Source organism: Phyllobates terribilis, unplaced genomic scaffold (assembly GCF_046119375.1).
Source record: "Phyllobates terribilis strain yellow unplaced genomic scaffold, ASM4611937v1 Scaffold_13__5_contigs__length_258822181, whole genome shotgun sequence".
NCBI lineage: Eukaryota > Metazoa > Chordata > Amphibia > Anura > Dendrobatidae > Phyllobates > Phyllobates terribilis.
The window spans coordinates 253736295-253763616 of NW_027362773.1; the positions used below are offsets into that span (position 1 = coordinate 253736295).

The 27322-nt window shown below is 49.1% G+C and overlaps 1 long non-coding RNA gene across 4 annotated transcripts in view; it reads right to left on the bottom strand.

Moving 5' to 3' along the window:
* Positions 1 to 8855: 8855 nt before the first annotated feature.
* Positions 8856 to 27322, bottom strand: part of LOC141174693 (uncharacterized) — a 32851-nt gene continuing 14384 nt past the window's right edge. For 3 of the 4 annotated variants that reach the window (XR_012252950.1, XR_012252951.1, XR_012252952.1), the window contains 2 exons: positions 18145 to 18234; positions 8856 to 12038 (listed from right to left, as the gene is read on the bottom strand). This is a non-coding gene — a long non-coding RNA (uncharacterized lncRNA). Of the gene's footprint in view, positions 12039 to 18144; positions 18235 to 19463; positions 19780 to 27322 lie in introns of all 4 variants that reach the window. The other variant, XR_012252953.1, reaches the window with a different exon arrangement.

Below are 27322 nucleotides of genomic sequence, written 5' to 3' on the forward strand. Positions count from 1 at the left end.
GCAGCATGTCACCCCCCATATAATGCCCCATGCAGCATGTCACCCCCCATATAATGCCCTATGCAGCATGTCACCCCCCCATATAATGCCCCATGCAGCATGTCACCCCCCATATAATGCCCCATGCAGCATTTCACCCCCCCATATAATGCCCCATGCAGCATGTCACCCCCCCATATAATGCCCCATGCAGCATGTCACCCCCCCATATAATGCCCCATGCAGCATGTCACCCCCCCATATAATGCCCCATGCAGCATGCCACCCCCCATATAATGCCCCATGCAGCATGTCACCCCCCCATATCATGCCCCATGCAGCATGTCACCCCCCCATATAATGCCCCATGCAGCATGTCACCCCCCATATAATGCCACATGCAGCATGTCACCCCCCCATATAATGCCCCATGCAGGATGTCACCCCCCCATATTATACCCCTTGCAGGATGTCACCCCCCATATAATGCCCAATGCAGCATGTCACCCCCCCATATCATGCCCCATGCAGCATGTCACCCCCCCATATAATGCCCCATGCAGCATGTCACCCCCCATATAATGCCCCATGCAGCATGTCACCCCCCCCATATAATGCCCCATGCAGCATGTCACCCCCCCCATATAATGCCCCATGCAGGATATCACTCCCCCCCATATAATGCCCCATGCAGCATGTCACCCCCCCATATAATGCCCCATGCAGGATATCACTCCCCTGTCTTTATAATGCCCCATGAAGCATGTCACCCCCCATATAATGTCCCATGCAGCATGTCACCCCCCCATATAATGCCCCATGCAGCATGTCACCCCCCATATAATGCCCCATGCAGCATGTCACCCCCCATATAATGCCCCATGCAGCATGTCACCCCCCATATAATTCCCTATGCAGCATGTCACCCCCCCATATAATGCCCCATGCAGCATGTCACCCCCCCATATAATGCCCCATGCAGCATGTCACCCCCCCATATAATGCCCCATGCAGCATGTCACCCCCCCCATATAATGCCCCATGCAGCATGCCACCCCCCCATATAATGCCCCATGCAGCATGTCACCCCCCCATATCATGCCCCATGCAGCATGTCACCCCCCCATAAAATGCCACATGCAGCATGTCACCCCCCCATATAATGCCACAATCAGCATGTCACCCCCCCCATATAATGCCCCATGCAGGATGTCACCCCCCCATATTATACCCCTTGCAGGATGTCACCCCCCATATAATGCCCTGTGCAGCATGTCACCCCCCCATATCATGCCCCATGCAGCATGTCACCCCCCCATATAATGCCCCATGCAGCATGTCACCCCCCATATAATGCCACATGCAGCATGTCACCCCCCCATATAATGCCACATGCAGCATGTCACCCCCCCATATAATGCCCCATGCAGGATGTCACCCCCCATATCATGCCCCATGCAGGATGTCACCCCCCATATCATGCCCCATGCAGGATGTCACCCCCCCCATATTATACCCCTTGCAGGATGTCACCCCCCATATAATGACCTATACCTCCATACTTTAAAAAAAAAAAAAAATCCAATACTCTCCTCACTAATCACTTGCTGCCGCTGCTCTGGTCTGGACTCCAGCATCGCGGCGGCGCTGTCCCGCTCTGCGCTTCCTGTGACGGCACTCGGGAGGGCGCGGTGAAAAGACGTCACCGTGCCCTCTGACCTGAGACGTCACAGGAAGCGCAGAGCAGGAAGACAGCGGATCTGCGGAGGCACGGGGAAAGGTAAGTATCCGCCTGCCGGGGCTCTGAGCAAGCGGGGGAGAAGGGCGGGCGCTGACACCGCTCTCCTCTCCTCCGCCCATAGCCCGGCGGGCCGGATAAAAGTCCTTTGCGGGCCGCATGTGGCCCGCGGGCCGTAGTTTGAGGACCCCTGGCTTACAGCCGATGAAAACACAACAGTCATTATCTCAGTAAATTAGAATAATTAACAAAAACACCTGCAAAGGCTTCCTAAGCATTTTAAAATGTCCCTTAGTCTGTTTCAGTAGGCTCCACAATCATGGGGAAGACTGCTGACTTGACAGATGTCCAGAAGGCAGTCATTGACACACTCCACAAGGTCCCAGAGTTCTAATTTTCATTTGGAAATCAAGGTCCCAGAGTCAGGAGGAAGAGTGGAGAGGCCACAATCCAAGCTGCTTGAGGTCTAGTGTGAAGTTTCCACAATCAGTGATGGGTTGGGGAGCCATGTCATCCGCTGGTGTAGGTCCACTGTGTTTTATCAAGACCAAAGTCAGCGCAGCCGTCTACCAGGAAATTTTAGAGAACTTCATGCTCCCCTCTGCTGACAAGCTTTTTGGAGATGGAAATGTCATTCTCCAGCAGGACTTGGCCCCTGTCCACACTGCCAAAAGTACCAATACCTGGTATAAAAACAACAGTATCACTGTGCTTGATTGGCATCAAACTCGCCTGACCTTAACCCCATAGAGAATATATGGGGTATTGTCAAGAGGAAGATGAGAGACACCAGACCCAACAATGCAGACGAGCTGAAGGCTGCTATCAAAGCAACCTGGGCTTCCATAACACCTCAGCAGTGCCACAGACTGATCTCCTCCATGCCACATTGATGCAGTAATTGATGCAAAAGGAGCCCTGACCAAGTATTGAGTGCATTTACTGAATATACATTTTGGAATTTAAAATAATTTTTCAAGCTGTTGTTATAAAGTATTCTAATTTACTGAGATAATGACTTTTGTGTTTTCATTGGCTGTAAGCCATAATCATCAACATTAACAGAAATAAACACTTGAAATAGATCACTCTGTTTGTAATGACTCTATATAATATATGAGTTTCACTTTTTGTATTGAGGAACTGAAATAAATTAACTTTTTGATGATATTCTAATCTATTGAGAATCGCCTGTATATGGTTTTGCCTGTGACTTGCTTCCTGTAGTGATTTCAGTTCCCCCCTTCTTGTACAGTGGGGGAAAAAAAGTATTTAGTCAGCCACCAATTGTGCAAGTTCTCCCACTTAAAAAGATGAGAGAGGTCTGTAATTGACATCATAGGTAGACCTCAACTATGAGAGACAAAATGAGAAAACAAATCCTGAAAATTACATTGTCTGATTTGGAAAGAATTTTTTTTTTTTTGGTGGAGAATAAGTATTTGGTCAATTACAAAAGTTCATCTCAATACTTTGATATATATCGTTTGTTGGCAATGACAGAGGTCAAACATTTTCTGTAAGTCTTCACAAGCAGGGCCGGCGTCAGCACCCGGCGCACCCGGGCAAATGCCGGGGCCCTGAGCAGGCAGAGGGGCCCACTGGCGGTCGCGCACCGCGCTGGGCTATGGGCGGTGGAGAGCGGTGTCAGCGCCCGCCCTTCTCCGCCACTTGCTCAGGGCCCCGGCAGCCGGATACTTACCTCTCCCCGTGCCTCCGCAGATCCGCTGTCTTCCTGCTCTGAGCTCCCTGTGACGTCTCAGGTCAGAGGGCGCGGTGACGTCTTTTCACCGCGCCCTCCCCTGGCCGTCACAGCGAGCGCTGAGCGGGAAGACACCGACAACGCTGGCGTTCGGACCCGAGCAGCGGGCAGCAGGTGAGGAGAAGGGAGGCGAGTATTTGATTTTTTTTTTTTAATGTATGGAGGCATGGGGCAGTATAAAGAGAAGGGGGGGGCATCCTGCATGGGGCATTATAAAGAGGGGGGGGCATCCTGCATGGGGCATTATATAGAGGGGGGGGTGACATCCTGCATGGGGCATTATAAGGTGGGGAACAGCCTGCATGGAGCATTATAAGGGGGGGGGCAGCCTGTATGGGGCATTATGTGGGGGGGTAACAGCCTGCATGGAGCATTAAAAGGGGGGGGGGCTGTATGGGGCATTATGTGGGGGGGAACAGCCTGCATGGAGCATTATAAGGGGGGGGGCATCCTGCATGGGGCATTATAAAGAGGGGGGGGCATCCTGCATGGGGCATTATAAAGAGGGGGGGACATCCTGCATGGGGCATTATATAGAGGGGGGTGACATCCTGCATGGGGCATTATAAGGTGGGGAACAGCCTGCATGGGGCATTATAAAGGGGGGGGGCAGCCTGCATAGTGCATTATGTGGGGGGGAACAGCCTGCATGGAGCATTATAAGGGGGGGCAGCCTGTATGGGGCATTATGTGGGGGGTAACAGCCTACATGGAGCATTAAAAGGGGGGAGCCTGTATGGGGCATTATGTGGGGGGTAACAGCCTGCATGGAGCATTATAAGGGGGGGACAGCCTGTATGGGGCATTATGTGGGGGGTAACAGCCTGCATGCAGCATTATATGGGGGCCAGTATCCTGTATGGAGCTTTATAAGGGGACCAGTATCCTGTATGGAGCGTTATATGGGGGCCAGTATTCCGTATGGAGCCTTATATGGGGGCCAGTATTCCGTATGGAGCCTTATATGGAGGCCAGTATTCCGTATGGAGCCTTATATGGGGGCCAGTATTCCGTATGGGGCATAATATGGGGGCCAGTATTCCGTATGGAGCCTTATATGGGGGCCAGTATTCCGTATGGAGCCTTATATGGGGGCCAGTATTCCGTATGGAGCCTTATATGGGGGGCCAGTATTCCGTATGGAGCCTTATATGGAGGCCAGTATTCCGTATGGGGCCTTATATGGGGGCCAGTATTCCGTGTGGGGCCTTATATGGGGGCCAGTATTCCGTATGGAGCCTTACATGGGGGCCAGTATTCCGTATGGGGCCTTATATGGGGGCCAGTATTCCGTATGGAGCCTTACATGGGGGCCAGTATTCCGTATGGAGCCTTTTATATGGGGGCCAGTATTCCGTATGGAGCCTTATATGGGGGCCAGTATTCCGTATGGAGCCTTATATGGGGGCCAGTATTCCGTATGGAGCCTTATATGGGGGCCAGTATTCCGTATGAAGCGTTATATGGGGGCCAGTATTCCGTATGGAGCCTTATATGGGGGCCAGTATTCTGTGTGGAGCGATTCACCGGTTTCTGAGCTATTGTGGAATTTACAATAGATATCACTCATGTAATGTAAGAAGTGAAATCTTTGCATTGTACTATATATATATATATATATATATATATATATATATATATATATATATATTTCTCCGCTGTATCTCTGCATCATGAATCGTGGTATGTGTTAAAGGGGCCCACTGAGACTCTTTCGCCTGGGGCCCAGAAAAACCTGGAGCCGGCCCTGTTCACAAGGTTGGCACACACTGTTGCTGGTATGTTGGCCCATTCCTCCATGCAGATCTCCTCTAGAGCAGTGATGTTTTGGGGCTGTTTCTGGGCAACACGGACTTTCAACTCCCTCCAAAGGTTTTCTATAGGGTTTAGATCTGGAGACTGGCTAGGCCACTCCAGGACCTTGAAATGCGTCTTAAGAAGCCACTCCTTCGTTACCCTGGCGGTGTGCTTGGTATCATTGTCATGCTGAAAGACCCAGCCATGTTTCATCTTCAATGCCCTTGCTGATGGAAGGAGGTTTGCACTCAAAATCTCACGATACATGGCCCCAGTCATTCTTTCATGTACGCGGATCAGTCGCCCTGGTCCCTTGGCAGAGAAACAGCCCCAAAGAAGAGACCATTTAAAACTAGTGTTGAGCGATACCTTCCGATATCAGGAAATATCGTATCGGATTGGATCGGACCTATACCCAAAAAGTATCGGATATCGCCGATTCCGATACCGGAAACCAATGCAAGTCAATGGGACACAAATATCGGAATGAAAATAAACCCTTTCTTTCCTTGTAGGTTAATTCTACATGAAGAAAAACAACTAAGAATAATGTAGAATGTATTACGCGAAATGCCGGCAATTCATCAGCGGCATACACCGGTACCCGACAATTTACAACAGAAAGAATAGAGCTTCACACATAGATTAGATAGATAGAAACATGTCAGTCACATATATATGAAGTACAGTGACAGTGTTGCTTACTGTACTTGTCATTTAGTGTAAAGGATTTATTTAAAAAAATAATAGTGTTTTCATGCACTGTCTCTTTAAAAAAGCCGGCCGGCAATTCAGCAGCGGTACCCGACAATTTATAATAGAAGGAATAGAGAATCACACATAGATTAGATAGATAGAAACATGTCAGTCACATATATATGAAGTACAGTGACAGTGTTGATTACTGTACTTGTCATTTAGTGTTAAAATAAAGGATTTTTTAAAAAAAAAATTGGCGTGGGGTTCCCCGTAATTTTAGTCTCTAGCGGAGGTTAAGCAGATGGCTGGGGCAGATGTTTGAAGCCTGGAAAGGGGGTAATACCCACGGAGCTTCCCAGGCTACTAATATCAGCCCCCAGCTGAATACCTAGCCTTTACTAGCTATTAAAATGGGGGACCCCCCCCAAAAAAATGACGTGGGGTCCCCCCTAATTTATTAGCTAGCAAAGGCTAGGCAGACAGCTGGGGGCTGATATTAATAGCCCAGGAAGGGTGCCATGAATATTGGCCCCCTCCCAGGCTAGAAACACCAGCCGTCAGCCGCCCCAGAAATGGCGCATCCATAGGATGTGCCAATTCTGGCACTTAGCCTCGCTCTTCCCACTGCCCTGTAGCGGTGGCAGTGGGGTAATAGGGCTGGGGTTGATGTCAGCTTATAATGCCAGCTGACATCAAGCCCAGGTTAGTAATGGAGAGGCGTCTATAAGACACCCCCATTACTAACCCTATAGTCAAAGTTAAAAAAAACACAAACACCCAGAATAAAGTCCTTTAATTGAAATAAAGACATAATTCTTTATTGTTCTAAATTAAACCATACTTACCACCACGCCCATTCCAGCTGAAGCCAACGATCTCCTGCAATAAAAGAAAAATAATAAAGCAACATCATCCTTACCTTTCCATGGTTCCCACGACAGCTTCAGCTCTGCTACATCGAGATGACAGGCTGGATCGCAGCAGAACGCTGCCATTCAGCCTGTCATCCCGCAGACACTGAGAAGCGCAGGCATGCTTGCGCTCCTCAGTGTCTCTCTGTGACGGCATTCAGATGAGCCGAGTTCTTGTCCAATGAACTCGGCTCACCTCATGCATGTCACTGACAGCGTGGGAAAATTCTCCTGCACTCAGCGCTTCAGCGTGGGAATTTTCCCATGCTGTCAGTGACTTGCATGAGGTCAGCTGAGTTCATTGGACATGAGCTCACCTCATGCACCTCACTGACAGCGTGGGAAAATTCTCACGCTGAAGCACTGAGTGCAGTAGAATTTTCCCACGCTGTCAGTGACGTGCATGAGGTGAGCTAAGTTCATTGGACATGAGCTCACCTCATGCACGTCACTGACAGCGTGGGAGAATTCTCACGCTGAAGCGCTGAGTGCAGGAGAATTTTCCCACGCTGTCAGTGACGTGCATGAGGTGAGCTGAGTTCATTGGACATGAGCTCACCTCATGCACGTCACTGACAGCGTGGGAAAATTCTCACGCTGAAGCGCTGAGTGCAGGAGAATTTTCCCACGCTGTCAGTGACATGCATGAGGTGAGCCGAGTTCATTGGACATGAACTCGGCTCATCTGGATGCTGTCACAGAGAGACACTGAGGAGCGCAAGCAAGCCTGCGCTTCTCAGTGTCTGCGGGATGACAGGCTGGATGGCAGCGTTCTGCTGCGGTCCAGCCTGTCATCTCGATGTAGCAGAGCTGAAACTGTCGTGGGAACCATGGAAAGGTAAGGATGAGGTTGCTTTATTATTTTTCTTTTATTGCAGGAGATCGTTGGCTTCAGCTGGAATGGGCGTGATGGTAAGTATGGTTTAATTTAGAACAATAAAGAATTGTGTGTTTATTTCAATTAAAGGACTTTTTTCTGGGTGTTGTGTTTTTTTTAAATACTTTACTAGAAATTCATGGTGGTCATGTCTAATATTGGCGTGACCCCATGAATTTCGGGCTTAGGGCCAGCTGATAATGCCAAGCTGGCCCTAACCCCTTTATTACCCAGTGAGCCACCGCACCAGGGCCCTGAATGAGTTGGGTACAGCGCCAGAAGATGGCGCTTCTATGAACGCGCCATTTTCCGGGGTGGCTGCAGACTGCAATTTGCAGCGGGGGGGGGGGGGGGGGCAGAAAGCTTGGGCCACCCAGCACTGCAGATTCCAGCCCCCAGCTGCCTAGTTGTACCTGGCTGGACACAAAAACAGGGCGAAGCCCCACATCAATTTTTTTTAAATTATTTCATGAAATAATTTAGAAAAAAAGGGCTTCCCTATATTGTTGTGTCCGGCCAGGTACAAATAGGCAGCTGGGAGTTGGGGGCAGCCCGTTCCTGCCTGCTGTACCTGGCTGGCATATAAAAATATGGCAAAGTCCACGTCAAAATTTTTGGGAAAAATTAATTAAAAAATAAATAATAATTTAGGGACTGCATCTTTATTAACCCCTCAAGTGTCATTTAGTGTTAAAATAAAGGATTTATTAAAAATAAAATTGGCGTGAGATCCCCATAATTTTAGTCTCTAGCGGAGGTTAAGCAGACGGGTGGGGCAGATGTTTGAAGCCTGGGAAGGGGGTAATACCCACGGAGCATCCCAGGCTACTAATATCAGCCCCCAGCTGAATAACTAGCCTTTACTAGCTATTAAAATGGAAGACCCCCCCCAAAAAATGACGTGTGGTCCCCCCTATTTTAATAGCTAGCAAAGGCTAGGCAGACAGCTGGGGGCTGATATTAATAGCCCAGGAAGGGTGTCATGAATATTGGCCCCCTCCCAGGCTAGAAACACCAGCCGTCAGCCGCCCCAGAAATGGCGCATCCATAGGATGCGCCAATTCTGGCACTTATCCTCGCTCTTCCACGCTGCCCTGGTGCGGTGGCAGGGCGTAATAGTGGTGGGGTTCATGTCAGCACCAGCTGCCATGAAGCCCAGGTTAGTAATGATGGGCGTCTATAAGACACCCCCATTGCTAACCTACAAAGTGTTAAAAATAAAAAACACACACTACACCCAGAAAAAAAAAATTTATTTGAAATAAAACACACCATTTTATTTAATTCTTCTGATAATTCTGATAATGATTCTGATAATCCCGACTTATTATAATTGCCAGACCTGAAATAACAAGCACTTTCCACCTATTGTGTCCCCCCATTTCCATGTAGATTGTAAGCTTGCGAGCAGGGACCTCACTCCTGATGTAACTGTTAAACTGTCTCACCCTGTATTGAATTTATTGTTTGTACATGTCCCCGCTTAATTGTAAAGTGCTGCGGAATATGTTGGCGCTATATAAATATAAATTATTATTATAAAAAATTATTAATTCTTAGTTTACTAAAAAAAAAATAGTTACCTGTCCACGTTCCTGTGCTGATCTCCCATGCACAGCTGTCACATCTGGAGATGGTGACAGCTGTGCATGGCTGCTGTAAGCTCACACTGCCGGGAACACGTTCGCTCCCGGCAGCGGGAGCCACTGACTGAGGTCACCGGAGTGCATTCAGTCAGCGCAGCTCCGGAGACCTCCTTTACGGCACTGCTGTACCGTGGGAATTTCTCACGGTACAGCAGGGTCGTAAAGGAGCTAACCGGAGCAGCGCTGCCTGAACTCCGGCGAACCCGCTTATGCAATGACGGGGCTGCTTTACGGCCCCGTCATTCTAGCGGCGGCAGCGGTTCAGAGCGGTCACATTCTATGTGGCTGCTCTAAACTGGAGATCATCGTGGGACACTTGTGGACTACTACGGAGGGGTAAGGATAAGGTTGTGGTTTATTATTTTATATTTTATTGCAGGAGATCGATGGCTTCGGGGAATTAGGTGTCTAGGTGAGTATAGGTGTATTTTTTTATTTTTTACTTTATTTTAGGTGGCGATCGGCGGGGACAGGTAATGTATAAACTAATTTATTTTAGGTAACCACTGGCCACCAATGAAATGTATTTAAAATTTACTGGGGACCAACAACCCCCCAAAAAATATGGGGGCTTAAATAAAACATGTATAGGGGCAAAAATAGAAAACTATGGGGGACAAAATAACATATGGGTCAGTTTATAGGGCAATTTAAATAGCAGGATCAGGCTAATGGGAACTACTGCTCCCATCAAGCTGATCCTGCTGGCACGAGTGGACGGGGGACAGACATAGGCCGATGGGAGTAGTAGTGTCACATTGGCCTATGTCTGCCTGCACGCACACACCCGCACACACCCACAGACACCGCGCACACCCGCACACACCCGCAGACATCGCACAGACACCCCGCACACACCCGCACACATCGCACAGACACACACACACACCAATCATGACCGGGCTGATGGTCTGGGAGGTGAGGCTGACCTGTGTGTCCGTGGGAAAGTTCACTTGAGTTCATGCAATGCAGTCAAGCATGAACTCACATGAACCCTCTGAGGGCACCGCGGCTACTTCAAATGAACAGCTGATCAGCATCACCTGATACCTCAGCTGTTCATTTGAAATAACCGGCGGGAAAGCGCAGCACAGAACGGGAAAGCCGGCGGTGAAGTCTTTCCACTGCCGGCTTCCCCGCCCGGGTCCTTCGCTCCCCGCTCCTTGGTGCTGCGTTTCCCGCCCGGTCCTAACTTACGATCGGGATGGGAGGTGGCGAGGGGAGCGGAGGATCGGGGTGGGAGGCTGCGGGGAAGCAGTATGGGGCAGTGTGATTGTTCAAAAGCCGGCGGGCGGTAAAAAGCCGCCGACTTTTAAACAATCAGGAGAATTCTCTCACACTGGGATGGCATTCTGATGACAGGCTGGATCGCAGCTGAGCGCTGCCATCCAGCTTGTCATCCTTCAGAGACACTGCAGAGCGCAGGCATTATGGGAACTTCCGATTCCGGTATTCGATATTGTAAAAGTATCGGAATTAAGTATCGGAATTCCGATACCGCGAATATCGGCCGATACCCGATATTTCAGTATCGGAATGCTCAACACTATTTAAAACATGACAGGTTCCCTTTAAGGCCTCATTCAGATGTCCATGAGTAACGTACCTGTTACTCAAGTAAACATAGAGAAATGTTCCTTTTTGATTGACGTTATGGACCAAAATAACCCATAAAAGTCTATGGGCCTGTGTTTTGTCAAATTTTAAAATTGTGATGGGTGATAGAAGCTTTGCAATAATTTTTTTTGTCATACAAGAACATTACTGACAGTAAAAACAGATGCACTGGCTAATCAGTGATCCAACACATTGATGAATGAGGTCTACCTTGCAGGTTCCTCATTCTTCTAATAAACGAGGGTCCCAGAAGTGGGACTTGCAGTAAATACATCCTGTAGAGCCATAAATGCTGGAAAATGACAGGAATACCTCTAAAGTGTACAGTACAGACCAAAAGTTTGGACACACCTTCTCATTTAAAGATTTTTCTGTATTTTCATGACTGAAAATCGTACATTCACACTGAAGGCATCAAAACTATGAAATAACACATGTGGAATTATATACTTAACAAAAAAGTGTGAAACAACTGAAAATATGTCTTATATTCTAGGTTCTTCAAAGTAGCCACCATTTGCTTTGATGACTGCATTGCACACTCTTGGCATTCTCTTGATGATTCTCAAATCTTTAAATGAGAAGGTGTATCCAAACTTTTGGTCTGTACTGTATGTCTACCATTTCCAGGACCAACTCACAGAATTGAGTGAACCATTGGACTATAATATAGGCTTTATCTCAGCATTGTATTACCATTCCTCTACAATTCATATCTACTGCAATACCATACTGATAGGGGTGTGCTTTTACTAGTCACTACGGCCCACTCTCCATATTGTCGGATATTTTTGGTCCTGTTTGACAACCAAGGAGTTACATGCAACTGGATTAATATATAAAAGAAACACAAGAGTTTGCACGTTTTCCACAGTATGTACCAGATTACCACGACAGCCAAAATCTCCATGTAACTATAGTAGCATTGTGAAATCGCCAGGGACAATAATGCAGGAATTCTTGTCACAGCATCAAGCAAATCCATAACCCCAAATATGCCGAGTTCTTCCATCTGCAATGACAAGTCATTGAGAACAAATTAATATAATGGCTTCAGAGAATGGCCAACAGCCGTTACACTTTGCACAATCCTCAAACGTCTTCATATGATACATATTAATCATTAAATATCATTAAAAGGGTTGTCTCAGATATGTTTAGTCGTAAAGAAAAATAAACATTCTTTGTAGCCGCTGTTTGTTCATGTTAATTGATGGGGGTTATCAGTGTGGGGACTCTCCTCAGAATGTCCTCAAAGACCTAGTTTTGAGGCTCATGGACTAAACTATTTGTCAATATGGATTTTTGAGGTGGCCACTCGCTAATGAAAAAGATTGCAGGACAAAGGCAACTAACCTGACGGCACCACGGAACCAGAATATCTCGCCGTCAGGAACCTCCATGGGTTGTTGACAACTGAACTTAGACAGCTGCAGGATCCAATATAGTTGATTTTTACACTTAGCTCCTGTTTATGACACTCCAATGCCTGGAGACCTGAAGAACCAGACTCTTAACTGCAGTCATTAAAAGTTCTGCACAGTTCAAGTGCCACTCCGGAGCAAGAGTCAACAGGCTAATTACCTTACTGGCGCAGGATAGTAAAAGACAAGTTAAAACATACCTCCTTGGTGAAAATTGATATTCCATAGCTTACAAAATGAACTTTGCATCTTTGTGTAAGTGGGTCCACAAGAGCATCGATGGTGGATCAATTCCCGTCAAGTGCACCATTGGTGGGCAGATTTCCTCAAGTGCACTGACTCTCCAAAATATCCCCAATTTAGCACCACCCTCATGTGCTTCACTGACTACTGTTCAGCGCTGCGGATGGAAATGACATAATGACGCTGAATCAAAGTCAATCAATCACATAAGGGTGGAGCTAGGAGGAGAATATTGAGGATGGATGCACTGGTATGAATTTCCGTCCTTGTTGCACTTACAGGTGTACTTGAATTTGTCAGTTACTACTCAACCCAGCAATTTAATTACTTTGTGGGCCATAAGGTTAGTATGTAACAAACATGCTGCATAATTGCTTGCAGAAAATCCACTGTGTTTTGCAGTGCCAGCATGCACATACTGTGAAAAATATCTGCACCATAAATTGATGAAAGCTGCGGATTTGAGATAAGCAATATGTCAATTTATGCTTAATATGTTAGTGCGAATTTCACTGAAGGGTGATATGTTTATGCCTCATTTTCAAAGTAGCAAAGCTAGGTAGACAAGGGTTAAATCTTAGCTCTACAGGCGCACCTAGCTGGCTTCGCATATAACCAGGCTAGCTGTTCACCTTAGTCAGCCTGCTGGGGGAAGCTGAGCAGACTGGATTATATTGGAGCAAAGCCACAATAAGAGGAATTAGAATGCCCCCACAAAATTAAAAAATTAACACAGCAATAAAAAGGGCAGCAGTATTTACCTGCCCAGGTCTCAGAACTAATGCACTATTAGGATGCAACAAACCTATGTAATAAAAATGTCGACAACACAGGTGCAAAATACTGATGAGATAACCACTCACAACCTACCAGTTCATGGAGGGAGTGATTAGTTAACATTAAAATTGCACACAAAAAAGGCTTGCATTGGGCGCTGGTCACACACAGGTAGTGCACAGTGACTGGCTTACAGCCTATTAGTGACACCCATACTATTGTGTGTAATTTTAATACTAAGCAATCACCCCCTCCATAAACTGGTAGGTTGTAAGTGGTTGTCTCATCAGTATTTTGCACCTGTGTGGTCTTTATTACATGGGTTTACTGATTCCTGATGCAGGTCTGCATTAGTTCTGAGACCTGGGCAGGTAAATACTGTTGCCCTTTTTTTTGGACTCTGTTAATTTTTGGATTATAATGGAGCTAAAGAGAGAGACAAACCATAGTTTCTCTCTGAGAGGAGACTTCACAGGCCACGTGCACCTAACTGCAAGTATGAGTGGTTTCTATGGACAATAGCCATTGTGTTTGACCGAACTGGGACTAGCTCAGCCGTGCATGAGGCCAGCCAGGGTCTATTTTGTTTAGTTAGTGCCTGTACAAGGCTAGGAATTTATGTTTATGGTTTTGTTTTAGTGCTGGGCAACCAGTGCAAATAAACCAACCATGAGTAAGGTTTCTTAGCTGAAACATGTAGGTTTTTTCACACTGAAGGAACAGCTATGATTTTATGATACCAATAAAGTGAAGTTGTATCTGCTGCCACATACCGCTTCACTGGAAGATCTGCTTTTTTTCCCTTTTGGCTGTCACGCCTGGACCCGGGTGGCTCATTGTGAGAGCTTCCACTGTGACGCTACTGAGAGACTGGTGAGCTGATTATCTTCTCTTCGCCCCTCCTCTCCTGATCAGTGCAAATAAATGTCACATTGTTTTGACTCAAATGTCAAAATGAATGTCCATGAATCTGACGCGCCCCCAGGGCCGTGGAGTACTCGGCAGCCGGGCCTGTGGATGCTGGTGGGGGATATCACGGTGGCTGGCCCGGTCCGTGGCCCAGGGCGGTCAACAAAAAGGGGATCATAACTTGGATAGGAAAAACGAAAATAAAATAAATAGTTCGTGATGCCACCTGTGGTACCTGTTAAGGCTTACCAGCGCTGCTTCAGACCTCCGGGGGTGTTGGGATGGCAGCTGAGGTGTTTCTGCTCCCCACAGGTGGAGCAGGCCCCCGGGGCAGGGATGGTGTGAAGGGATGCAGGAGAGAGGGGACCCAGCCGGGTCAGAGGAAGAGCAGACACGCACACAGGGGTTCGCTTCAGTACCTTTACTGATGATGGTAGTCAGGTACGGTCCAGGGTACTTGCTAGGAAGGGTGTGCACTTCTGGACTTGCTCCCCAGTGAGCGGGTGTAAGGCCTCTTTTCTGTATCTTCCTGTCCCTCTCCCTGGAGCTTCTGACCTGCCTGGAACAGGGTCTAGCTCCCTCGATGTTTCTCCCACCCATCTTGCTTGGCGGCGAGGGCTTTCCCACTGGTTACCACGATCCCTGGACGCTGGGGCCTTCATGGTACCTAGTCCTCTAAATATGCGGTATTCACGGGTGGACTGAGGGATATGAAATCCTCCTCAGTATGCTGGATCCCCTACTGGGCATAGAGATCCTAATAGGCTCGGGCCCAGTGCCCGGCTTGCATCAGGGGACGAACCCTCTGTGGTTCCTCTGTCCCTCATGGCTCTTCTCTTCTCCTTGCCTTCTAGGCCACTCTAGGCTCTCACTGGCCAGACTAGCCTGCAGCTTGGGCCTAGCCTGGCTTTCAGCCACACAGACTTCAGCTTGTCTGGTGCTGCAGCTTCGTGTCACACTGACTGCTTCCCACTGACTGACTTCCTCAACTCCACCCCCCAGTATATATATACCTGACAGGGCTCCATCTAGTGGACTTGGGTGGAGGTGTCTGCATGTATTGAGGCCACTGGGGAGAAACCATCTGTGCAACACCCAGGAGTTCTGTGACAGCCTGTAGCCGCAGGGTGTCACAAATCTCTACAGCAATGATATCCAGGGTCGGGCTGGGGTGTCTGGGTCCCATAGGGGGAATTGACCCTAGGGGTCCACCTTACAGCTATATGCAAACACCTGTTAGTCGTTATCCCTGTTATAGTGGAGCGTCGACTGTAAAACACAGGCGGCTCCTTCACATCTACTATGCGCCACCATAACTGGGATGTACAATTCCGGTAATTTGAATTAAAGGGTTCTTTGGTTAAAACAAGTTATCACCGATCCATGAGCTCCACAGGATAGGTTGAATATTGATTGTTTGGGGCCAACTATTGGAAAATGCACTGATCGGAAGAATGTGGAAGTTTTATCCCTGACAGGACACGTATCCCCATTTTAAAATGCAGCAGCACGTGGGACGTCTGACTGCAGCTCCATTCATTCTCTTGGGGGCTTCCAAAAAAAAGAGCAGTGCTTGCAGCCAATGAGAGAATGAATGGACCGGTGGTCAAGTTGCACATGCCGCTCCAGTAAAATGGGGACAAAAGCTCCACATGCTGCCGATTGGGTCTCAGCAGTCAGACCCCCACCAATCAATAAGTTAACACTGATCCTGTGGATAGGTGACTACTTGTGTTTTCACCGGAGAACCCTTGTAAGTCCATCTCTGCTGTTGTGTTCCAAGTATTTAATTTCTAAGGTCACGGCCAGAGCCGGCGCACCTGGGCAAGTGCCGGGGCCCTGGACCATCAGGGGGGCCCACTCACTGTCAGGGCCCCGGCCGCTCCCCCAGCATCAGTACAGGACCTCTCTCCGGTGCTGCTTGATTGCCAGCACTTCTCCAGACAAGGCCGCACGCTGTGCAGCTATGTCTGGTAGTAATGACATGGCAGGGGCGACACTGCAACTTTATTTGTGCTTGTTTGTCACCCCTGCTGTGTCATTACTACCAGACACAGCCACACTGCACACTGCATGCGACCATGTCTGCAGAAGTGCCGACAATCAAGCAGTGCCGGAGAGAGGTCCTGTACAGATGCTGGGGGAACGGTCCAGGCCCCGACGGTGAGTTGGCCATGCTGATGGTCCAGAGCTATGTCTGCTGGACGGGACACAGGCCGGTGGCCCTGGACAGCCACATACCTGAGGAGCTGGACGGGACATAGGCCGGGGGCAGGTGAGTGAGGCTTGTTTCCAGCTTCCCCAATACCCATATTAAATATATTTCTAGTGTATGTGTGTATGTATGTGTGTGTGAGTGCATGTATGTGTGTGTGTATGTATGTATGTGTTGTGTGTGTGCATGTATGTATGTATGTGTGCATGTCTGTGTGTGTATGTGTGTGCGTGTGTGTGCTTGTGCATGTGTGTGTATGATGTGAATATCTGGGTATGTCAGTGTGTATGACTGTATATATATTTATGTGTTTTTTAAGAATTTGTGTTCAAATATGTACGTATGCCTGTATGTGTACATATCTGTGTATATGTTTGTGTATATGCGTGTCTGCGTATTGTATGTGTGCATATCTGTGTACCATCTGCATGTGTGTATGTGTATGCATGTCTGCGTACTGTGTGCGTCTGCGTACTGTGTGTGTGTCTGCGTACTGTGTGTGTGTGTGTGCATGTCTGCATATGTGAAGGATGAGGGGACAGCCTGGGCCCTGTGTTATACACCTATATTTCTCTGCATGTGTGTATGTTTATGCATGTCTGCGTACTGTGTGCGTCTGCGTACTGTGTGTGTGTCTGCGTACTGTGTGTGTGTGTGTGCATGTCTGCATATGTGAAGGATGAGGGGACAGCCTGGGCCCTTTGTTATACACCTATATTTCTCTGCTGTATTTGTTCATCATGAATGGTGGTATGTGTTAAAGGGGCCCACTGAGACTCTTTCGCCCGGGAACACGAAAACCTGGAGCTGGCCCTGGTCACGGCCCCACTCTCAGTATTTGGTCGGTATTTTTTCTCCGGAGTGGGAGCCAAAACCAGGTGAGGAACAATCAGAGAAAATGTATAATAGAAACAAGTGCACCAATTCTGCATTTATCACCCACTCCTGATTTTGGATGCCACTCCTGAGAAAAAATACTGACCGAATACTGACCAAGTACTGATAGTGGGGCTGTGGCCTAAAGTAAATAATCTTCTCCTAGTTAATATCAGAGAGAACAAATGACCGCCATACACAACACAATCCACTGTACCAACTCCAATAATACCACATACAAAAGGGACTAATACCGCTACATCATGACCAGACTTCATATTACCACCACATAGTGACAGAATAATACCACACTCAAGGGACAAATACCACCACACCATGACCAGATTACATATTACCACCACATAGTGACCAAGTACTGATCATGAATACAAACCACAATGCTAACAACACTGTTATTAACACCAGTAACATTATACACCGAAGATCTGTATACAGTGTCAGCATTTAGGTAATACAGGGATCACCAGTGACATTATACACAGGAGCTCTGTATATAGTGTCAGTGTATAGGTAATACAGGGATCATCAGTGACATACACAGGAGCTCTGTATATAGTGCATAGGTAATACAGTGGTCACCAGTGACATACATAGGACCTCTGTATATACTATATAGTGTATAGTATAAGTGCACATGTAAGACACTGACTCACCAGTGACATCTCTAGGTGAAGTCCTTCATTTTCTCTTTTCCTCTTCATCTGGCACAGACCGTCATCATTTCTTCCAGCCAGGACTCATCTCTGCAGAAAATAGCACACAGTTATCAACTGATCTCTTCTAGAGCACATTCCACACTTTTTCACAGACTTCTACAATACGCCAGATGAAGAAAAAACGCGACATACTGCCACACTGCACAGTAACAGGACCCCCCTTTTGTCCCCCCTCATGGAGAACCGTTTCCTAAAAAGTAAATGATATTACAAAAGTAATAATGTTCCTAATTGGACCCTAAAGTGATAATGTTCCCACTTGCCACCATGAACTAATAATGTATGTTCCTCAATCTGGCCCTCAAACAGTAATTAAGTTCCTTGTCCAGCCTGACCCCCCAATGTGTCCAGCCTGGCCCCCCACCCCATATATCCATCCTGTTCCCCAAGTGTCCAGCATGGCCCCTCCCCATATATGCATCCTGGCCCCCAAGTGTCCAGCTTGTCCCTCCATATATCCATCCAGGCCTCCAATTGTCCAGCCTGCTCCCCCCATCATATGTCAAGTCCCCCCATATATCCATCCTGGCCCCAAGTGTCCAGCCTGTCCCCCCATCATATGTCCGGCCTGCTCCCCCCATTATATGTCCGGCCTGCTCCCCCATCATATGTCCAGCCTGCTCCCCCATCATCATATGTCCCATCTGCTCCCCCATCATATGTCCAGCCTGCTCCCCCATCATATGTCCAGCCTGCTCCCCCCATCATATGTCCAGCCTGCTTCCCCCATCATATGTCCAGCCTGCTCCCCCCACATCATATGTCCAGCCTGCTCCCCATCATCATATGTCCAAGCTGCTCCCCCCATCATATTTCCAGCCTGCTCCCCCTTCACATGTCCAGCCTGCTCCCCACATATCCATTCTGGTCCCCATGTGTCCAGTCTGCCCCCCCAAATATCCAATATTCAGCCAGGCCCCCATGTGTACAGCCTGCCCCCCAAAATATCTATCCAGACCCCCATGTGTCCAGCCTGTCCCCAACCAAATATCCATCCAGGCCCCCATGTGTCCAGCCTGCCCCACCAAAAATCCATCCAGGCCCCCATGTGTCCAGCCTGCCCCCCCAAATATCCATCCAGGCCCCCATGTGTCCAGCCAGGCCCCCATGTGTCCATCCAGGCCCCCATGTGTCCAGCCTGCCCCCCATACATCCATACAGGCCTCCCATACGTCCATACAGGCCCCCCATGTGTCCACCTAGCCCCCCCATCCGATTCTGCATCCATACACAGAAAAAAAAAAGATTCCCCTTACCGTCCTGCGTTCCTGACGCCGTGCGGTGTCCTCCTCTGCTTAGATCCGGCGCATTCGTAGAGGAGGCCGGCTGCTGATTCGCATGTGCGCGTCCCTGCATCTACTGTGCCTGCACTTTTAAAGGGCCCATGCCCCTAAAAACAGTAGGCTTTTTTTAAATCCTCTTCTTCCTCCTCTCATCTGCAGGAAGGGCCCACCGGGGAAATCCCCGGTACCCCGCCATGCCAGTCCAACTGTGATGATATCCACAGTAAATATGTTCCGTAGGAAAGTAACCTTAACGATATGTGCACATGACGTTTTCTTCAGATTCTGCCTGGAACCCAAACGAAAAAAGTGATAAAAGACGTAAAAAGAATGAACATATTCACATCAATGTCAAAATGGATCTCTACTTCTGGTGTGGCGCCCTGCTGCGCATTGGTGCCACAGAACCCAGAAGGGTGCATGGATGGACTTCTCCACAAGAGGCCCTCACTACATTCACACACCTCCACCCTACCACCACAGACCAGCAGAGGGAGCCCGTCAGGGATATATAAAGGGAGGGTGGAGCCAGGCAGCTCAGTTAGTTGGAGTTTCAGTTCAGTCAGACTGAGAGAGGGAGTCTGAGAGCGTGCTGACGCTCAGAGAGCAGCGAAGAGTCAGCAAGCTGGCTGCTGTGCTTAGGCGAGCCAAGGCCTACAGCACGTGTGAAGGCCTAGTGAGGGCCCTGAGTGGGCCGAGGAGAAGGAAGGAGTTGCGAGGGGGCAGAGGAGCATACCAGGCTCACCCCGAGATATATACCGGACACTGGGTCCACACCTACAGGGATCCTTTACACCCAGCAGGAACCCCTGGAGGACTGCAGGTCCCAGGTTCACCAAACGCTGATTACAGTACCAGGGCTAGGAGTCACGGAGGCCCCAGCATCCAGGGAGAGTGATCTCCAAGAGAAGGCCCTACCACCAGGTCAGCACGTGCAAAGAGAGACAGAAACCAAGCTAGGCCTAGTTCCAGGCAGGCCAGAAGCTTATTGAGTAAAACCACGGATCAGGAGGCCCTATACCCGCTCACTGGGGAGAGTCCAAAAGTGCGCCCTTCGTCCGGAGTACCCTGGACCGTGCCTGCACCACCACCAGAAAAGGTACTGAAGTTTACCCCCGTGTGAGTGTCTGTCTTTCCTCCGGGACCGTTCTGCCATTTCTCCCCTGCACCATCATCCATTACACCCCACGCTGCCCTGGAGCTAGCTCTACCTGTGGAGAGCCACACCATCCCTGCTGCCATAACACCAGCTCCAGAGGACTGCACCGCAGCGGTGGCACCCCTTAGCCGCATTCCACAGGTGGCGTCACAAACACTTTAAATCCCTGATAAATATTCCCCCCTTTTGACTGACCGCCCTGGGTCACGGACCGGGCCAGCTACCGTAACATCCCCCAGCAACCAGGGGCCCGGCTGCCGAGTACCCCACGGCCCAGGGGGCGCGTCACTGGCAGTTCCCCCTCGGAAGTCATCACTAAAAAGACAACAAAAGAACAGGGTCAAATGCACCACTAAAGACATCAACAGGGACGTGAGAGAACACGCTTCAGGAAAGACGCCGCCACCTTCTGCTTCAAAAATGATGCGGGTACACAAGATCCTAAAGATGCTGTGTGCACGTACCCTAAAGCTCATCACTGTTTCCTCATTGAAACAAGTGAAATAGACTTTTAATAAAATTGCTGAAATCTATAAAAATATTTCCAATGTTCAGGTTGTCACAGGTTATACACAGATAACTTTCCAGCAGCTTACCATACCTTGGCTCAGGTGCAGGACACATTCACAGACTGTTTTCCCCTCTGACCTTTCTCATAGCCAAATCTCCCTTGTATAATAAGACTGCCTCTTATCCCCTATGACACTCCCTGGGAGACACCTCATCTCCCTCCTCCATATTTCTAAAGTGGGGTAGACACTCTACTAACAAAAGGTTTTAAAGTGCCAAAGTTTTTTTTAGTACAATGTATTTGAGGTATCTATCATGTCTGATGTTGACCTCTCTGTGTATAATTAATATCCACAGTGGACATTGTGGATTTGTATTTTGTACCTTGACTTACAGTTGATACTGTGTTAACTTCTCATTTAGTGTTTGTTTGTTTTTTCATCTTCGACAGTTTGACATTTTTAATATTACAGTACAGCAAAAGAAAGTCGTTTGGGGTAACTTATGCAAAGAAATGTTATTCTAAGAAGTGTAAGGTTGTTGTGTAACCTTTACTGGCCGAGTTCCAAACAAATGTAATCAAAAGATTCCAAAGATTTAGTGAAGCAAGCCTAGGCATAAGTATGAATGTTAAACAGATGACATATCTATGGATACTGGTGTGGCTTGGAAAGAATGATAATGTCTTATTCTGGAACCTGATATTACTGTTTATTACATTGTGTAAAATACAAGGAGGAAGAATCTGTCAGCAGGTTTTTACTATGTAATCTGGAGCAACATAATCAGTCAGGTGTTATCACATCCGGCAGTGTCAGGAGGTAAGCAGGGTACATAGAGGAACATCACAGCACCATCACCGGTCACTGTTTTGTGTCTGCTGCCAAGTACTGCACATCTGCTTGACGCGCCCCCAGGGCCGCGGGGTACTCGGCAGCCGGGCCTCTGGCTGCTTGCAGGGGATATCACGGTGGCTGGCCCATTCCGTGACCCAGGGAGGTCAGAGAAAAGGGGGATATTTATAGGGGATTTGGGAAAGTTCGTGACGCCACCTGTGGTGTCTGGTGAGGATCACCAGCGCTGCAACAGTCCTCTGAGGCAGATGTTAGGGCAGCTTGTGATGGGACGGCTCCCCACAGGTGGAGCAGGCCTCAGGGCAGTGAAGTGATGGAGAGTGGGTTGCACTGGGTGTTGTAGTGCAGGGGGGAACAATGGCGCCAATGAAAGAAGGGACGGAGGCAGTACAGTGCAGTCATCCGAGATTTTACTCACAATTCTTCAGAAAGTCCACAGGTGCACTGTACAGGTGCAGGCCTCCCGCGTCGTGCTGCGTTCACCGGGCAGGGGTTCAATCCTTCCTCAGGCATCTTGGGAATACCTGGCAGAACCCCACTTTCTCTTGTTCCTATTTTGACCGTCTTCACACTGGTCCTTCTCCCTCCTGCTCTGCGCTGCCCACTCTCAGTCCTGTTCGGGTACTCTGAAGTCCCTCCTGTCCGTCGGAGTTACACAGACTTTTTTGACCCTCAGGGGACTAGAATGCGGCTGCGATCCCTCTGTCTTCTGACAGATGCGGGGCATACGGGTGCCGTCCTACACGCGCCGTACCCCCTGGGATCCCCTCTTAGAACGGAGCCTACTCCCTGCTCCCCTCCTGGGCCTCCTGACTTGGCCCTAACTGTGGAGCAGATCTCCTAATGAGACTCTGCTCCCGGACTGTTATTCTGAACTGTCCTGAGCTGTTCTTCTGAACAGCTCCCTAGAACTCACTCTACTACTCAATTGCCACTCTAAGATGGCTTCCCTATTTTATACTCCTACCAAAGTTCTCCCCCTAACTACTTCCTCCACCCACACCCACTACTGGTTCCCCCTACCTTTGGGTTCCCCCCACTCCAGCCAGGGTCAGGGCTCAGCAGCTGCGCTCTGCATGTTGCCCCTCCAGCTGGCCTGGAGCAGTGTAGTGTTGGATGCAGGTGTTTGGGATTCCATGCGGCACTCCCTCCTTACCTGAGAGAAGGGAGACACCACACCTCTGGATGAGGTGCAGTACCTGTGTGGCGACTGAACCCTCAGGCGCGCCACATGCTCGTATTCCCTTCAATAGGATCTGATATGCAATGCACTGATCGGTAGAGGCGCTGGGTGTTTGACCCCCACCAATATTATATTGAGGAGATATAGGCCATCAATATAAAAGTAGTAGACAAACCTTTAAATGTGTTACAGGCTGTAGCACAGGATCTAAGGGGTAAGGTTTCTCCTTGTGGAGAGTGAAATGCCAGGTCTAGCATGCCAGTATGAGGAGACTTAAACGCCTTTCAAATTCCTCTGGGAGATTAAATATGCAAATTGTCTCTTCAGAGAGTACTAGGTCTTAAACTCTAGTGCCACCTATTGGAAGTAGCAATTAGTGATGAGCGAGCATTAAAATGCTCGGGTACTCGTTGCTCGGGTCGAGCAAATTGGAATACTTGGGTGCTCGACCTGAGAAACGAGTCCAATGTAAGTCTTTGGGAAACTCGAGCATTTTTCAGGCGGCTCCCCCCGGCTGTCTGCATAGGGCCTAAAAATTGCCCAAATCGATGGGAACAGTGCTCAAATGACATGGGAACAGCATGGGGAAGACCCCTGGAAGCATCTCTGACTCCCAGATCACTGCTGTCAACAACGTGGTCAGAGTATTACGCCACTTTTACAGACTCACAATAAAACATACAAAAACAAAATCAAGAAGGATTTCCCTGGGAAATATGTTAAGGAACATATTTTCCAGGGTAATGACTTGTATATAAGGGAAAATAAATAACCAAAAACAAAAATACTCCTCCTCAACTTGGGCTATGTTCACAGTGCAAAAAAAAAAAAAGTGCAAAAAGTGCGTTTTTGCACTTTTGCATTGCTTTCAACCAAGACATATGCATTCACCAGGAAATGTCATTTTAAAATTTTGCAACCTTATCTGGCCATGTGGTGTGTGACACATCATCAGACACATGCATACAGTGCTGAAAAGACATGGGAACAGCATGGGGAAGACCTCTGGAAGCATCTCTGACTCCCAGGTTATCGCCTAAAATGATCCTTTGCACATGCGAAGATGCCTCCCGCCATGCACCTGTCGTTGCAGACTTGCAACAATCACCGTCCACGTCCTTGTCCCACTGCAGCATTTAGTCGTCCCTACCCCATTCCTTGGAATGCAATGTGTGGCCCCCCTGAGGGTTCAGTCGCCACAGAGGTACTGCACCTCACCCAGAGGTGTGGCGTCTCCTTCTCTCAGGTAAGGAGGGAGTGCTGCCCGGAACCCCAACACCTGCATCCAACACTTCACTGCTCCAGGCCAGCTGGAAGGGCAAGACGCAATGTATGTTTCCTGCTGAGCCCTGACCCTGGCTGGAGTGGGGGGAACCCAAAGGTAGGGGGAACCAGTAGTGGGTGTGGGTGGAGGAAGTAGTTAGGGGGAGCACTTTGGTAGGAGTATAAAATAGGGAAGCCATCTTAGGGTGGCAGACAAGATGAGATGGAGTAGTGAGAGGACAGTTCAGAAGAACATTCCGGGAGCAGATTCTCAGTAGGAGCTCTGCTCCACAAGTAGGGCCCAGTGTCAGAGGCCCAGGAGGGGAGCAGGGAGTAGGCTCCGTTCTAAGAAGGGATCCTAGGCTGTACGGTGAGTGCAGGAAGGCACCTATATGCCCCGCATCTGTCAGAAGACAGAGGGATCGTAGGCCGCAGGAAGGGGACCGGCCCCTGGCCCAGTCGTGTACTTCAAGTCCCGGCTGGAAAAATCGGAGGCTTCTGGCTTATATAGTCGGTTGCCGAAGCCGCATTCTAATCCCCAGGAGGGTCAAGCAGGTCCGGGATCCGACGCACAGGAGGGACTTTAGAGCACCCGAGCGGGATTGAGAGTGGGCAGCGCAGGGCAGGAGGGAGAAAGACCCAGCGGGAAGTCGTTTTAGCTAGGAACACGTGAAAGTGGGGTTCTGTCAGGTACCCCTGATTTACCTGAGGAAGTGCTGAACCCCTGCCTGGTGAACGCAGCGCGACGTGGGAGGCTAGCACCTGTACAGTGCACCAGTGGGACCGTCATAAGAACTGTGAGTAAAAACTTGGATGACTGCACCGCACTGCCTCTGTTCATTCTTTGATCTGCGCCATCGCTCCCTCCCTGCACTACAACGCCCAGCGCATCCCACACCACCTTACACTGCCCTGGAGCTTGCCCTACCTGTGGAGAGCCACACCATTCCTGCTGCCGCAACACCAGCTCCAGAGGACTGCTCCGCAGCGGCGGCTCCCTCTAGCCGCAATCCACAGGTGGCATCATGAAAAATCCCCAAAAAAACTCATATACAAATATCCCCCCTTTTTACTGACCGCCCTGGGTCACGGACCGGGTCAGCCACCGTGATATCTCCCGGCAACAAGAGGCCTGGCTGCCGAGTACCCCACGGCCCTGGGGGCGCGTCACAAGCACAAGTATGCAGCCAGCCACCCACCCACAGGCTGCAATACTATACTGCCACTTTTTTGACAGCTGCTTGCACTTGAAATGTGGCCTTTTAGGCTCGTGGAGGTGGTAGCTTTTCATAACCTCATGCCGCCGGCGGCAGCCGGGTGTCCATACTCGGTCCCCAGCCGCCACTATATTTCCCGGTATTGCCTCCGCCTTCCACAAGCACGAGTCCCACAACATTACCGGCGCCCTCCCCAGTGCACTTACTGGGAAGGACCGCCTAACCACAAACACGTGGACAGATGAATGTGGCCAGGGACAGTACGGAGCCAGTCCACAACTTTTTTTGCTGAGAGTTGTATTTAGCTCGGTGAAAGGGCTGGCATAGAAGGAAACCGTATCTACCCTGGGTTTCATTTCTCCCAGGAAGTCCTGTAATTGAGCTTGCTGCAGAAGCAATGGCAGCCAGTCCAACATCAACTCGCACTTGTTGGTGGTGCTTTGACACACACACATCTTTCTTTGCGCATTTAATTTCTTGAATAAAGAGTTGGAGAATGGCCTGATCTGTAATGCATTTTGAGAAATAACATGCATAAGCATGGCCAATCCACATTAAAAACGCAGCCATAGCCATAGAGTGTCCAGGAACCTTCCCCCACACTTTTCTTAGCCAGGTCTGGTTTTCGGCAGGGTTGGACGGGCCCACCAGAGAACCGGAGACTCCTCCGGCGGGCCCTGGCTTCTCCTTCAGGAGAGTTCATAGTGCCGAGGTGAGGCCATGATGATGATAGAGGCCACCATCTGCTTAGTTTTCTGTCACTTGGAATGCAAGTGCAAGTATGCAGCGAGCCACCCACCCACCCACAGGCCGCAACACTAAACTGCCAGATTTCTGGGCAGCTCTTTGCACTTAAAATATGGCCTTTTAAGCTCGTTGAGGCGGAAGCTTTTCACAACCTCATGCCGGCGGCGGTCGGGTGTCCATACTCTGTCCCCAGCCGCCACTATATTTCCCGGTATCGCCTCCACCATTAACAAGCACGGGTCCCACAACATTACCCGTGCCATCCCCAGTGCACTTACTGGGAAGGACCGCCTAACCACAAACACATGGACAGGTGAATGTGGCCAGGGACGGTATAGAGCCAGTCAACAACTTTTTTTGCTGAGAGTTATATTTAGCTCGGTGAAAGGACTGGTGTGGCGCCCCTGGGGGTTCGACCGCCACAGAGATGCTGCACCTCTTTAATGGGGTGTGGTATCTCTACTTCGAGGTAAGGATGGTGCAATCGTCAGGACCCCACCTCTACATCCAACACCACACTTCTCCCACCAGGGGGGGGCAATAGGCTCCATTGTGCTGCCCCAGCCGGGATAATAGGAGTTTGGGGAACCAAAAGATAGGGGGAACCATGTAGTGGGTGAGGGTGGAGGACACACATATAGGTTACACTTAATAATTCCTATTTAATAAACAGCCATCTTGGGCTTATGGTCTTTTGATTGTGATCTTCATCACTGAACGTGGCTTTCTGTGTGAACCTGCAGTTGATGGGGACACGGTCCTCGTACTCTGGCCTTGAGTCGAGGAGCTTGAGGGTTTGAGTTAATGGCTGTCTCAACCCGGTCAAGGTTCCTACCCAAGAAGGCCTGGAGCTTAGGAGTCTAGCTCCACCGCAAAAAGGATACCAGGGGGATGCAGAC